Here is a 15,928-nt window from a genome sequence, read left to right as displayed (position 1 = left end):
ATGATCACCACGGTTGGGTGCCGCTACAGAGACAGATTCTAAGGTGGTGCAGCACCTTTTCATCCAATTGGAACAGAATCCCGTGATGAGGGGTTTTGCCGGGTCTTTTCCAGCGCTCATAACGCTGAGAAACACGATGACTACCTATCGGGACTCTGTTTCAATTCGGGGCCTCAGCAGGGAATGCCCTGCTGAAGCCATACTGAGTCCCGTTTCCTGGACTGAGGAGCACCGCTTGCCAGAACTCCTGACGTAGAACTAGCAAGAAGGTGTTCCCAGGTACATAACACCCCTCCCTCTTTAGTTCATTAGTGCAATGGCAACAATTAAGATTAATACGACAGCTTCCCGATATGTTATTTCTGTACATATGTACAATTCAGTCAGACTGTGGGTGTGATCTCCTGGCAGATTTGCAACCCCGTTCGGGCGAACATGGCCGGCAGATGCCGGGAGATCCCTCTTCCGGGATCTACCCGGCTCGCCACGCCCCGGAGATCAAGCGGTGTTTCACAAGACGTCGCAATCTGATTCCTGCCCATTCTGGGCAGAATTGGTATTTGGAAAATCTGCATATTAGATTGAGACCGCTTTTCCCACTCTAATATGTGCTCGCCTGATCTACCGAGGTCCTGGCTTCGAACCCCTTAGCCTTGGAGATCTCAGGCGAATGCCATTCAGTGCTGGTTCCCACAAATGGGGACCAGATGGAACGGCACTTGGGATGGTCTCCCAGGGGATCAGAGGCACCCAGATGGTTGCCCTCTGGGTAGGATGGCACTCTGGTACTGATGGGGCACCTTGGCACTGCCAGCCTGGCACCCTGGCAGCACCACTCGGTTGCTAGCCTGGAACTGCTCAGGTGGCACCACCAGGTGGCAGGGACACTGCCAGGGTGCCAGACTGGCAGTGCCAATGTGCCAGGTTGGCATTTTTCCCGCACTGGGGATTGGGCCTGAGGGTGTCCTGCACATGTGAGGTGGACTGTGGGAGGTTTCCCTAGGACCCCCTTAGGTGAATTGCGGCTTGGGGGGGCAGGTGGGTCAAGAGTTGGGATGGCATTTCAAAATGGTGTCCTGATCTTCTCCTGCACTGAAGAGTTGCGGCAAGCAGAGCTCCTCAGTACAGGAGACGGGACTAAGTGCTACCTTGGCGGAGCATTCTCCGCTGAGGTCACAGATTGCAACAACATCCCATTAGATAGCATAGTGGTTCTCGTCGTTGCGAGCAACTTGGGTTCCCAAAGCATTCCCCTGGTTTCTGGGTTACTAGTCCAGTGACAATAGGGGCGGCACGGTGGCACAGTGATTAGCACTGCTGTCTTACAGCTTCAAGGTCCCAGGTTCAATTCTGGCCTTGGGTGATTGGGTGAAGTTTGCACTTTCTCCCTGTGTCTGCTTGGGCTTCCTCCGGGTGCTCCAGTTTCCTCCCACAGTCCAAAGATGTGTAGGTTAGGTGGATTGGCCACGGTAAATTGCCCCTTCATGTCCAAAAGGTTAGGTCGGGTTACTGGGTTATGGGGATAGGGTGGAAGCTTGGGCTTAAGTAAGATGCTCTTTTGAAGGGCCGGTGCAGACTCAATGGGCCGAACGGCCTCCTTCTACGCTGTAAATTCTATGATTTATTAACCTATATGCCACCACCTCCACCCTCATCTCTGAACCAAAGGGAAGTTTCAAGCCCTATTCCAAGATCTAGGCCAGTCGTTAGGAATTTAAAAAATAAGAAAAGCAATTTTTTAAAACCTAGTAATAAGTGCAATATTTTAAGAGCCACAATCCTGTTCCTCAAATACCAATAAGACTGAAAAGGTGGCAGAAGGACTTTTCAAAAAATCTAGATTACTTTTTACAAAACGTTGCTGATTGTATGATACTTTTTCATAAGTGGTGTTGACGAACGTTTTAAAAAGCGAAACAAGCCATTTAATTGTCATTGAAATGGGTTCCATTGTTGAAAGTGGAGCGCTGCACAAACCCTTAATGAGCTTCATGTGGTTCCTCAGCTTCTGAGCCTCAATCGAGGCTGATTCTAGTGCAATAGTGAGAGAGTGCTGCCTTGTTGGAACTGCTATCCTCTGGATAAGGTGCCAAATCATGGCTCAGGAGGATGCTAAAAGATTCAACGGGACTTCTTAAATCACAGCAGGGAGTTCACCCAGAGTACAGTCAGTAAACTAAAAACAGTTTAATGGGTTGCCTGCTTAATTGTTGAAGGGTATATTCTTGCCTGTCTATGCAAGAGTCCATAATTCTCTGTCTGTGACGTGCTCTGAAATTGGTTGGAGACAAAGGTATCTGTGACTCCATCACCACTCTTGTTCTGCCAGGTTGATAAGGTGAAAAGACTTGGGATAATTCATGCTGTCGCCCAATCCATTGTTTTATTGTTCTGAAAATAACACCATGAGTGACATTCTGCCTCACTTGCCAATGTTGACCTAGGGTTGGCAAGACTCCAGAATGTCAAAATTGTCCAGTCCAAAGATGTGCAAGTTAGGTGGATTGGCCATTCTAAATTGCCTTTCATATCCAAGGATTTGTCGGCTAGATGGGTTATGGGGTTACAGGGATCGGGCGGGGAAATGGGCCTTGGTAGGTTGCTCTTTAAGGACCAGTGTGGACTCAATGGGCTGTATGGCCTATTTCTGCACTGTAGGAATTCTCTGGTTTTGTGGTTCAATTTGCCCTGCAGTCTCCAGGTATGAAAAATTAATCTCCAGGGTGATGCTGCGAGCAGCAGCGAGGAGATAAATCATAGAAGCATTTCAGAGAAAATCCTTGAACACTTTGTTCGCTGTTAAAATGGGGAACATGGAGAAAATAAGGCTGCTTGACTGAGAGTCAATGTTTCGTGAGGAGTCCTTCCACTTCCTGGTTGGCCATGGAAAGGCAGGAAGCCGCAAACATGGTTACACTTAGCGATCAATGGCAGGGGTGTGAGGGAGGGGTAATAAAGTGGGAAGCCACAGGATAAATCTCCAGGAACATATTCGAGAAGAGTTGAACAACCCAGGCTGACACAAAGTTCAAGCCTAAGATTGTGGACTAAAACAACACTCAAAAAACTTGATACCATCCAAGACAAAGCAGCCCTGCTTGATTGGTACCCCTTGCACAGCATTCAATCCCTGCACCAATATCGAACGGTGGCAGCCATGTGTACCATCTACAAGGTGCACTGCAGTAACTCACCGAGCTTCCTTAGACAGCAGCTTCCAAATCCACGAGCACTGCCATCTAGAAGGACAAGAGTAGCAGCTACCTGGGAACACCACCATCTGGAAGTTCCCCTCCAAGTCACTCACCATCCTGACTTGGAAATATGTCATTGTTCCTTCACATTCACTGGGCCAACATCCTGGAATCCCATCTCTAACAGCACTGTGGGTGTACCTGTACCTCAGGGACTGCAGCGGTTCAAGAAGACAGCTCACCGTTAACTTCTGAAATGCAAGTAGGGATGAGCAATAAATGCTGACCGAGCCAGCGACACTCACATCCCGTAAATGACATTTTTAAAAAAAGTTTGCTCTCTGAACACATCGGATGGATGTGCCTCCTGCATGGAAGTATTCTCCCCCACTTACTCCTCCCTCTGAGCTGCTTAACGTGCTTTGCATGACCTCAGCTCCTTCACCCAGTTACTCTCGATCACAGAAGGAAGTTCTAAGGGGGCACTCATGTCTGGGAGCAACTGGTTTGATGAGAATCCTTGTGGCTGAAGTATCTCGGCACTTGCCATATTACTCCATAGACTTTTGAAACTTGAAACAGCCAGGAAAAGCACCAAACACATTTCTAACTCCAGTAACATCCAGACGAAATCAACCAACAACTAACCTGTATGTAATGGATGCTCCCTTTACATTGCATGGCTGGGGGTTCCTCCTGCTGCTTAGTGCATGTCCAACTGTGTGAAGTTAATGGTGCGAGCGGGAGTGTGGAGCTCCAAGGTGGCAATGCTGACTTTATATCAGAGTTGCATGCTCATTGATGTCATGGTCTTCCTGCTTCGTACTTCCATCAGATGTTAATGGTGCATTAACACCATTATCAAAATGGCATCTGGGGTACTACACTCCAGAAGTGAGTGCCCACATTGCGGAAGCCATTTTGTGGATCCCTGATGACTTTCACAATACCAAATAAAGGAGGCTACTGATCCCAAGTCCTCAGTTTGTCTATTAGCTATTTTTAATAAAGTTTGCAGCACATTTGTTATCCATTTTATGTTGCAATTTTACAAGTATTGAACAGATAAAATCTGCTGGCTTGATAAAGCACCCAGTGTGCACTGCAAGTCTGACAGATTTATATAACTCAAGTTGCCGCTTCTCAGCCTTTTTTTATGAGATGTGTCACTGGCAAGGCAGATATTTGCTGCCCATCCGTAATTGCTCCTGAGACGGAGCTGGTCAGTATTACAATCCCAGACTAGACCCCAACAGTGGCGAGGATGTTGGACAAAACCCCAATATTTTAGTTATTTGCAGAAAGAATAATTGGCTCCAGGAGTGATTGCATGAAGAAATAGGCTTTGGTATTTCGAAAACAAAACTTTATTATGAATATGATATTAAACCTTTTAACTTCGCGTATGAAAAGAACAGCTTCCGATTACCCCTTCACGATCTGACTCAATTTCCCATTGAACAACAAATAGAGAAACATATAGCTCTCAATCCATCTTAAAATTAGCATGGCCTAGAGTAATACTTGCTTTATAAAACAGAATTGGCTCCTGTCAGAGTCTCTTCAGACTCTGGCTGAATATCTTCAAAAAGCTGGTTCACCTGCCGTTTTTCAGCTTCTTTCTTGTCCCCAGACAAGACAGCTCTGCTTTACAGATTATTACTCTTTTATAACTATCCTACCCTGAGAGAATTGTGGACTTATTTTCAAGCAGATCAGAATTCCCCTCTTCTCTCTGCCGAAGCTTCTCCTAACTGCTTTTCAGCATTCCTGGGCTCCGTCATGACCTTAGGGCTGGTTTATCTCAGTGGGCTAGACAGCTGGTTTGTAATGCAGGACAAGGCCAGCAGCATGGGTTCAATTCCCGTACCATTTTGAATTCTGAATTCTCCCTCTGTGTACCTGAACAGGTGCCGAAATGTGGCGACTAGGGGCTTTTCACAGTAACTTCATTGCAGTGTTAATGTAAGCCTACTTGTGACAATAAAAGATTATTATTATTATCTCCTCAAGCTGAAAACAAACGTACAGGCTGCAGAAGTACATTAACTTTCCAGGGACTTCCCCAGTCAAGCCACATTCCTCTGGTCAATTTCACCTGCTGTTCCTGAAAAACTCCCAGGTCTTTACTAAACAAAATCCTTTATAAAAACATGACCACTGCAGTCAAACACACTATAACCCACGGCTTGTAACCCTTAAATTGTCCCAATGTTCAGAAGCCAATATTCCTAAATGCTCCATTCATCGCAGTGTCATCTTCTTGAACACACTGCAGCCCACCTGAAATATACACCTGGAGTTCCACCATGTAATACACGGTCAGCGAGGGACATTAGCACATGATGTAGCACCTTACTTCAGGACATCTGTGTTTACAGTCAATTTAATACTTTTGAAGTGTAGTCATTGTATGAAATGCAGCAGCCAATTTGAAGACAGTCAACTCTCATAATTAGCAATATTATAATGACCAGATAAGTTGTTTTTGTGCTGTTGATTGAGAAATGGTCGTTGGCCAGGACATTGGGGATAATTCCCCTGTTTTTCTTCAAAATAGTGACTTGGGATCTTTTACATCTACCTGAGAGGGCAGGCTGAGTCTCAGTTGAAACACTCATCTGAAAGACGGCACTTCCGACATGGTAGCACTTCCTCAGTGTGCGAGGGAGTAGATATTTGTGCTCAAGTCTCTGATAATAAATGACAGTAATAATGGGGAATCTACTGGCAGTTTCATACATACAGTTTAAGCTGGATTTGGTGATTTATTTATTCAAGTCTTAGTCAGCTCTCCCATAGGTCATTTGTGGGTTGATCTCTTGTGGGAACACCACAGGCAATGAAGTACAGCTGTGTCCAACCCTGTTATGTCCCAGTATTTGAACTCCTTCATAATAATGAACAGTATTCAAGCTTTTCAGGTGCAATCTGGTTATAGTTTCCATTGTCATCTAGCTTGACTCGTTGGACAGCACAGGATTCCACGTAGAATAAACGTAGAATTAAGTGATTGCTGACCATTTTTTTCTGTTTGTGCAATGTTTGAGTGAATTATGCACGGGCTCTAACTCCTGCCATACGACACACCCATACCCAGAGAAGTTCAATATTCTTTAAGTCACTTGTTCCCAGATGAAATCTGTTAAGCAGTAATGTGTTAGTATTTATCTGCTTTGAAGAATTGCGACTGGAATGATATGGGGCCTTCTTTAATTGGGAGAATTAGTCAAGGGAGATATTCAGTTTGACTTGTCGAAGTTTCATTCCGACACAAAGTGCGCAAATATATTCATATCTGTAAATAAAACTCAGTGGAATAGCACATATTTAATATAACAGCCAGATAGTAATCCAATCGCCATCAGTTGCTTCTGGTTTTATAACAGGGTCCCAGTCCCATGGAGCAGGGCCTTCTCAGGCCTGTGCTGGCGGGTTTGGAGGCTGACTTTAAAGAGTGTGAGATCTTGCTGCGGGTGAGTGCAGAGTCGGAAGTCAGGGCACCATGAGACCAGAGTGGAATTCTAATCGAGAATGTAAACTTGCAATCCTCAGGCCAGAAGTCTGAGAACACGCATGAACAGACTCAAAAACAGCTTCTTCCCCACTGTTGCCAGACTCCTAAATGACCCTCTTATGGACTGACCTCATTAACACTACACCCTGTATGCTTCATCCGATGCCGGTGCTTATGTAGTTACATTGTATACCTTGTGTTGCCCTATTATGTATTTTCTTTTATTCCCTTTTCTTCCCATGCAATTAATGATCTGTTGAGCTGCTCGCAGAAAAATACTTTTCACTGTACCTCGGTACACATGACAATAAACAAATCCAATCCATCCAATCCTGCCCACAAAGACTTGCAAGTCGATTTACCTCACCTGCCGAATGACCCACCAGATAGTGCTCAGCAGGAGGGGGTTGATGTGTTAGGCAGGTTGGTTCGGCGTAGACTGCACTTGATGCAGTGTGGCGAGAGACAGACCTCTAACACTGGAGAAGATCCAACACGATTTTGTTCAACGTTATAACTAATATACATGATCAGCTGTGGGTTGACACTATACTGAACTGACTGGAGACCTAGTACTAGCCTGACCAGACTTACTGGCTACCGCATGGTGTTTGCACTGGCTTGCTCGTGGACTCTGACTGTCTCAGTGGCTGGGTCCAGAGAGAACGGGAAACCTAGTGCCCTCTGGCTTTATAGTGGTAGTGTCCTGTCTGGTGATTGGCTGCTCTGTTCTGTGTGCTCACTGGTCATCCTGAGTGTCAATCACTGCCTGTCTGCACTTCATTATATACAGGAGTGGATAATATGACAGGGGTGATGACAACTGTGCTTCCATTTTGTGCTACTCTCTCATGCTCTATTCAGATCATCTACCCTGTGCTTCGGGCAACCTGATTGGCCCTCCCACCTGTCCAGCCCACCCACCCTCCGTAAACTGGATTGAAAACGCAGAGGCAGCCTGCTCATTGACCGCCTCCAGCAAGCTCACTCAGGAGGGACAACCACAGACAACAGTGGGGCCACAACTCCCATATGATGCCACATTTACATTGTTTCGAAAAGCAGTAAATTCCAACCATAGATTTATTGAGTAAAAAAAACGAACAGAGGTGAACAAAGCACCACAACAACCTGGACTAAAATAACCTCACAGCCATCACAGTTACAGTTGTTATTCTCCTCATTTATTGTAGAATAAGTTGTTAGTAACGGGATATGGCAATTTCCACATTTATTGCTTTGGATTTGGGAATTTATACAAGTATTTTCAGGAACATCTTCTGTGATTCTGCCCATTTTTCTGCAATTCCAGCAAAATGGTGCTCTTGGTTATCATTGCATCATATCCAGCCACTGAGCAGCACCAGATCCTGAATAATGAGACATTCCTGATCTAACACACCCAGCATTTTTCAGACAACATCACCCACAAGAATTTTGTTGCAACATTGAGGTAGTTTCACCCACTATGCTGAAACTCTTCATGAATTCGTGAATGGATGATTCTACTTGAACCTCAAAATGTGCAGAGAGGGGGAGTGGCCTGTCCTGAGGGCAAGGGCTTCCTTTAAGAATGAGAGGCCCTTGTCACTGTGCCCCTTTCATGGGCCGCGTGGTGCTTGATCAGGGGAAACCTCTCATGCCCACAAGGGAGGCTGTCAGCTTTTACTGGGTGACCTCGCTATGTGGTGTACAATTGGCCCCCACCCCACACTCCCACCCCCTTGCCGCTGCAGTACAAGTTGGCCACGTAAGGGCTTTTCATGGCCTTTGGGACGGAGGAACATCCCCGACCTTCGCCATCATGACTTAATCAGGTGTCAGGTGGGGAAGAAGATGGGAACTCAACTCAACTCCCCCTTCCATCCTAATTCAACGCTACTCCACTCCCAGCCCACTCCTGAGGGGGGATTAAATTTTTTAAGACTATGGGGGCGATTCTCCGAAACCCGCGCTGGGCCGGAAAATTGCCGCAACTGCGCCACGATGCCCCGACGCCGGCACGCGATTCTCCGAGGTGCGGAGAATCAACGCCATTGGCGCCGGCGCGTTTGGCGCGGCGCTGGTCGCGAGCCACTGGAATCGCAGGGCCGCCAATTCTCCGGCCCGAATGGGCCGAGCGGCCGCGCCGATACGACAGAGTCCCGCCGGCGCCGTTCACCCCTGGTCGCCGCCGGCGGGAACTCTGTGGGGAACGGTCGGGGGGGTGGCCTGTGGGGGAGGGAGGGTGGCTCCTTCACCGGGGTGGGGGGGGGGGCTCCGATGGGGTCTGGCCCCTGGGCCTACTTTCTGGCATGGCCGGCCCCTGAACACCGACTCCATCTTGTGTCGGGGCCGGCGTGCTAAAGAAGTCCCCCGCGCATGCGCAGGATGGCACGGCCCAGCTGCGCATGCGCAGGATTGAGCTGGTCCAACTGCGCATGCGGAGGCTGGAGTGGAGTGAACGGCTCCAGTGCAGTGCTGGCCCCCTGTGGGGGCCAGAATCATACATAGCCGGGCTCGGTTCGCACCGTCGTGAAACTCAACGGTGTTCATGACGGTGATGCACTATCAATTACGACGAGACGAGAGTAGAGTGTAATCGAGGCTTTATTACACAGAGATGTGGAGCCTCCCACAGCTGCTGTCAAAATGGCTGCAGCTCGGAGAGCCCACACATTTATACTCCGCCTACTGGGCGGAGCCAGCAGGCAGGGATCTACCCCCGTACCTGTAGTACAGGGGCCTGACCGTATTACCCTTGTATGCAGTATATACAATACAACAGTGGTGACTATCACATTACCCCCTGTTAAAAAAAAAGAGTCCAGCAGGCGTGGTGGAAAACTATTTACATACAGGTTATTTAAAATTTAAGAAAGAGGTTACAAATTTAGACGATCGGGCGCCTTGATCCGTCATTCCTAGTGCCGCAGTTCTGGTGGCGATTCAGGCGTTGGTTCGGTCGTCAGTGACTCCGGGTGCGTGTCGACCTCATCTTCATCCCCGGGTGGGTCCAAGGGGAGGACGGATCGTCCTGGAGCGGGGGCTGTGGTGGGGTGCACCGGGGGGGTGGAGGGTGGCGCCGGGGCAGAGGGGGGTGGTGTGTGTGGACCCAGCTGCCGCCAGGTCCCTGAGGGAGACTGTGTCTTGGCAGCCATTGGGGTATGCTACGTAGGCGTACTGCGGGTTTGCATGGAGTAGCTGTACCCTCTCAACCAACGGTTTCGCCTTGTGGAGCCGCACGTGTTTGCGGAGGAGAATGGGTCCTGGAGCTGTCAGCCATGTTGGGAGCAAAACCCCGGAGGTAGACTTCTTGGGGACGGCAAAGAGGCGTTCATGGGGAGTTTCGTTAGTCGTAGTGCACAGGAGCGACCGAATGGAGTGAAGGGCGTCGGGGAGGACCTCCTGCCAGCGGGAGGCCGGGAGATTTCTGGACCGTAGGATCAGCTGGACGGCCTTCCTGACTGTCCCATTCTCCTGCTCCACCTGCCCGTTTCCCCAGGGGTTGCAGCTGGTCGTCCTGCTCGAGGCAATGTCCCTGTTCAGCAGGTACTGGCGCAGCTCATCGCTCATAAATGAGGATCCCCGGTCACTGTGGACGTAGCCGGGGAAACACAAGCAAGATGGTGTTGAGGGCTTTGATGACGGTGGCAGACGTCAGATCAGGGCATGGGATGGCGAAGGGAAATCTTGAATATTCGTCGTTAAGAAGGTATGTGTTGCGTCAGTGGAGGGGAGGGGCCCTTTGAAGTCCACGCTGCGATGTTCAATGGGGCGAGAGGCCTTCACCGGGCGCGCATGGTCTGGCCGGTAGAAGTGCGGCTTACACTCCGCGCAGACCTGGCAGTCTCTGGTGATAGCCCTGACTTCCTCGATGGAGTAGGGCAGATTGCAGGCCTTTATGAAGTGATAAAAGCGGGTGACCCCTGGGTGATAGAGATCGTCGTGCAGGGTGCGGAGTCAGTCCACTTGCTCGCTGACACATGTACCTCGGGATAGTGCATCGGGGGGCTCGTTGAGCTTACCGGGGCGATACAAAATCTCGTAATTGTAGATAGCGAGCTCGATCCTCCACCTCAAGATCTTACCATTTTTGATCTTACCCCGCTGCGTGTTGTTAAACATGAAGGCAACCGACCGTTGGTCAGTGAGGAGAGTGAATCTCCTGCTGGCCAGGTAATGCCTCCAATGCCGCACAGTTTCAACGATAGCTTGGGTCTCCTTTTTGAGGGAGGAGTGCTAAATTTCGGAGGCATGGAGGAAGCAGGAAAAGAATGTCACGGGCCTGCCTGCCTGGTTGAGGGTGGTGGCCAGAGCGATGTCTGATGCATCGCTCTCGACTTGGAAGGGGATCGTCACGTCGACCGCGTGTATCACGGCCTTGGCGATGTTGGCCTTGATATGGTTGAAGGCCTGGTGAGCCTCGGCCGTCAGGGGAAAAACTGTGGAGTGGATCAGTGGGCGGGCCTTGTCCGCATAGTTAGGGACCCACTGGGTGTAGTACGAGAAGAACTCCAGGCATCGTTTGAGGGCCTTGGGGCAGTGGGGAAGGGGGAGTTCCATGAGGGGGCGCATGCGATCGGGGTCGGGCCCTAGGACTCCATTCTTAACCACATAGCCAAGGATGGCTAATCGGTTCGTGCTGAACACGCACTTCTCCTTGTTTTAGGTTAGGTTGAGGAGTTTGGCGATGTGGAGGAATTTGTAAAGGTTAGTGTCGTGGTCCTACTGGTCGTGGCCGCAGATGGTGACATTATCCAGGTACGGGAAAGTGGCCCGCGGACCGTACCAGTCAACCATTCGGTCTATTTCCCGTAGGAAGACCGAGACCCCGTTAGTGACGCCGAAGGGAACCCTAAGAAAGTGATAAAGGCAGCTGTCCGCTTCAAACGCGGTGTTCTGGCGGTCCGCCTTGCGAATGGGGAGCTGGTAGTAGGCAGATTTCAGGTTCACTGTCGAGAAGACCTGGTACTGTGCAATCTGATTGACCATATCAGATATGCGTGGGAGGGGCTACGCGTCGAGCTGCGTGTACTGATTGATGGTCTGACTGTAGTCAACGACCATCCTGTTTTTCTCCCCAGTTTTCACCACTACCACTTGGGCTCTCCAGGGGCTGTTTCTGGCCTCGATAATACCTTCCTGCAGCAGCCGCTGGATCTCAGACCTGATGAAGGTACTGTCCTGGGCACTGTATGTCTGCTCTTGGTGGCGACGGGTTTGCAATCCAGAGTGAGGTTCACAAACAGGGAAGGTGGGTCGACCTTAAGGGTCGTGAGGCAGCATACGGTAAGGGGTGGTAGTGGCCCGGCAAATTTCAGGGTTAGGCTCTGGAGGTCGCACTGGAAGTCCAGGCCGAGTAGCAAGGCAGCGCAGAGGTTTGGGCCAGACGTGGTTGGTCGGCGGCGGTTGCAGGCGATGAGCGGCCCGATAAGGTGGCCGACGAGCAGGGGTCCTGAGGCGGGGAAGATGGCGGCGCCCATGGGCCGCACATGTCCTGAGGCGGGGAAGATGGCGGCGCCCATGGGCCGCACATGTCCTGAGGCAGGCAAGATGGCGGCGCCCACGGGCCACGCGTGTTGTGAGGCGAGCAAGGTGGTGAGCAAGATGGCGGCGCCCATGGGCCGCACGTGTTGTGAGGGAAGCAGGATGGTGGCGCACACAGGGCGCACGTGGTCTGAGGCGAGAAAGATGGCGGCGCCTGCGGGTCACACATGGGGGGTGCCGGGACAATAGCGGCGACCGAGCGGGCCTGGCACACAGCAGCGAAATGTCCTTTCTTCACAAAGGTCTTACAGAGCATGTTCCGTGCCGGGCAGCGCAGTCGGGGGTGTTTTGACTGTCCGCAGAAGTAGCACTTGGGTCACCCGGGGTTGGTTGGCTGCCGCGCGGCGCAGGCCTGAGGTTGGCTGGAGGAGGTCGCTGACGGGGTCCACGGTGGGGTGTTCGCTGGTGGGGTCCATGATACCCAGGAGGAGTGGGCCATGCGGTCGGGGGCATACGCCTGTATATTGCGTGAGGCGATTGTGAGCGAGAGCGCTAGTTTCTTGGTTGCAACGAGGTCGAGGGTATCCCCTTCTAAGAGGCGCTGGCGGATGTAGGCCGACCCTATGCCCGTAACGAACACGTCTCTAAGTATCAGGTCAGAATGTTCAGTGGCCGAAACAGCCTGGCAAACGCAGTCTTTCACCAGGATGTGCAGGGCATGCCAGAAATCTTCCACAGACTCACCAGGGAGTTGATGCCGCATGGACAGGAGGTGCCTGGCATAGATCTTGTTAGTCTGCTGAGTGTAGTTCTCCTTCAGTAGCGCCATGGCCTCTGCGTAGGTAGGTGCGTCCCGGATGAGGGGAAAGATATCGGAGCTCAGCCGGATGTAAAGGATCTGGGGCTTCTGTGCCTCTGAGGGTGGGTCTGTCGCAGATCCAATGTAGGCTTCAAAGCAAGCTAGCCAATGTGCGAAGGCCGACTTGGCGTTGTCTGCTTGAGGGTGCAGCTGCAGGTGATCCGGCTTGATGCGGAGATCCATCATTGTAAAATCTCTGCGTAATAAATTGATGCACTATCAATTACGACGAGACAAGAGTAGAGTGTAATCGAGGCTTTATTACGCAGAGATGTGGAGCCTCCCACAGCTGCTGCCGAAATGGCTGTCGCTCGGAGAACCCACACATTTATACTCCGCCTATTGGGCGGAGCCAGCTGGCAGGGATCTACCCCCGTACCTGTAGTACAGGGGCCTTACCGTAATACCCTCGTATGCAGTATATACAATACAACAGTGGTGACTACCACAGACGGCGCGAACTCTTGGGCCCAATATTGGAGAATCGCCCCCAATGTGGGTATATTTTTTAGTTATGGATAAATGTAAGGCTGTGCGACACACTTTCAAAGCTTGGATATCTTTTAAAAACATAGGAAGAGAAGTCGGCCGTGCAGCCCCTTGAGTCCACCATTCAATTAGTTCATAGTTGATTTGTATTTTCGATTCCATCCACTCTTCTTGCTTCTTTAATCCTTTAAAACTACATAACAAAAATCCAGTAATCTCAGTTTTGAAAAATTTCAATCAATGCAGCCTCGATAGATTTTTGGGGGAGACTGTTTCAGAATTTAGTTTCCCTCAGATGGAGAAGTTCTATCTGGTGTCACACCTGAATGAATAATCTCTCATTTTATGTTTATGCCCCTGTTCTGGACTCACCCACTTGAGGAAATATTTTCTCTCAATCCACCCTATCAACTTCTTGGATTTGTTATGCACCTCAATTAGATCATCCCTTAGGGTGATATTTAATGGATGCGACTGGGGTCTTGGACTGGAAAGAGCCTTGCTTATGTTGCTTCTTTTAAGGAAGGCCCATAGATTTAAATTCCATTTCGGTACTTCAGATGCCAGCGGCAGGGCATCCCTGAGATCAAGGACGCCGGGGGCACAGGTTCCGCCCACCGAGAGTTACCGGCCAGTCAGATGTTGGTAGCTCTACAAAATTGCGGTGCCACTGGGAGACGGTAGCTGCTGCTGGCATGACAACACCCCAACCACACACACCATCCAGGACCCAGTGTTGTCAAGGACCCAGATCACAGGTGAATGATGGCGGGAGGAGGTTCATGGGCTGGGGGCTGCAGGGTGAGGCGAGGCCAGGTCGGTAACAAGGGTAGCCTTTAGCTCCCAGCTGCCTCCCCACCCCCTTCCTGATGTCAGGTCCTTCGATTTGGAATTGAGTTCCTTTGAACGAGCCCTCCCTTGGAGTCCACAACCAAACATGTCAGGGTTTGCTTGTTGTGCTATCTAAATGCCGAGCCCGTGACTGCTGCTGGTTTAATACATGAGACCTTAAATGGGTATGAATTGCCCATTTATAGGTCTCAATTGATGGCAGGGCAGGATGCCTGTTCATTTGCCTTCCCGTCAGGAACCTAATCAGGGTGGAGGCACGCAAGTGGCGAATCCGTACCAGCCAACTTCCCGCCTGATTCAATGCCACAAGGGAGGGCAGTAAATTCTGCCCTCAATCTTCTATACTTAGGGAAATGCAAGCCTAACCAGTGAAAACTTTCCTCATAATGTAACCCTTTTAACCCTGGTAGCTTTCTGCTGAATCTAGACTGCACCCCCGTCAGGACTAATATATCCCTCTTGTGATGATGTGCCCATTTTCCTCCATTTTACCCCGAACTAGTGATCTGCACAGATGTAATTCAACTTTCACCCTATCTATACCTGATAAATGCCTGCAATTCTTCTTCGACTATCATAAAATCAAAATCCCTCAATGAGCGCACAGCCTCAGGTACAATTACCTGCCAATTTACACTCAGTAAACTTAAACAAAAACTAATTAAAAATCCCTCTTTAAGAATCTAAAAAAGTGCTGATTAATACAATTTGAGTCAAGACAAAAGGGTTTCATTTGTTTCTGGACTGACTCTTATAACTGGTATTTCTGTCTGTGAGGAGAGACAGAGTCTGGATGTGCTGTCATCAATTATGCTGATAGCTTTTCTGTGGTTAACTAAAAGCTCTGTAATATTCCCTGGTATTCTCGCTGAACATCCCTGGTTTAAACAATGCTGCTTAAACGCTAGACAGGGATCTAACAGTAACAATGAACAGGCTGGGATGTGAAATCCTCCTGGCTTTTCCTATGCTTAACATAATTCATCATCAAAGATCGGCACAGCCCCATTTTGGTCACAGGCAAGTGGTTGGAAAAGTACAGTGGGCATCACAACATCTTGCCACCTGAAATCTTGCCACCTGAAGTTGATGACAACCTCCTTCGTTTTGTTGACATTGAGGGAGAGATTATTGTCGTCGCACCAGTTCACCAGATTCTCGATCTCATTCCTGTGCTCTGTCTCATCATTGTTTGAAATCCACTACTGTGGTGTCATCAGCAAATTTGAAAATCGAATTGGAGTGGAATTTGGCCACACAGTCATAGGTGTATAAGGAGTATAGTAGGCGGCTGAGAGCACAGTGGGGCACTGGTGTTGAGGATGATCGTGGAGGAGGAAACCCACGGAAACACGGTGAGAATGTGCAGACTCCACACTGACAGTCACCTGAGGCCGGAATCGAACCCCGGTCCCTGGCACTGTGAGGCAGCAGTGCGAACCACTGTGCCCCCGTTCCACCGTGCCGCCCACATAAGTGATCCAGATAAGTTTTTACAACAATCGATGATAATTTGCTTTCAATTCGAGATTTTACTTTTTATTAATT

This window comes from Scyliorhinus canicula, chromosome 19 (genome assembly GCF_902713615.1).
Source record: "Scyliorhinus canicula chromosome 19, sScyCan1.1, whole genome shotgun sequence".
Classification (NCBI taxonomy): Eukaryota; Metazoa; Chordata; class Chondrichthyes; order Carcharhiniformes; family Scyliorhinidae; genus Scyliorhinus; species Scyliorhinus canicula.
Note: the sequence above shows the minus strand (reverse complement) of the source record.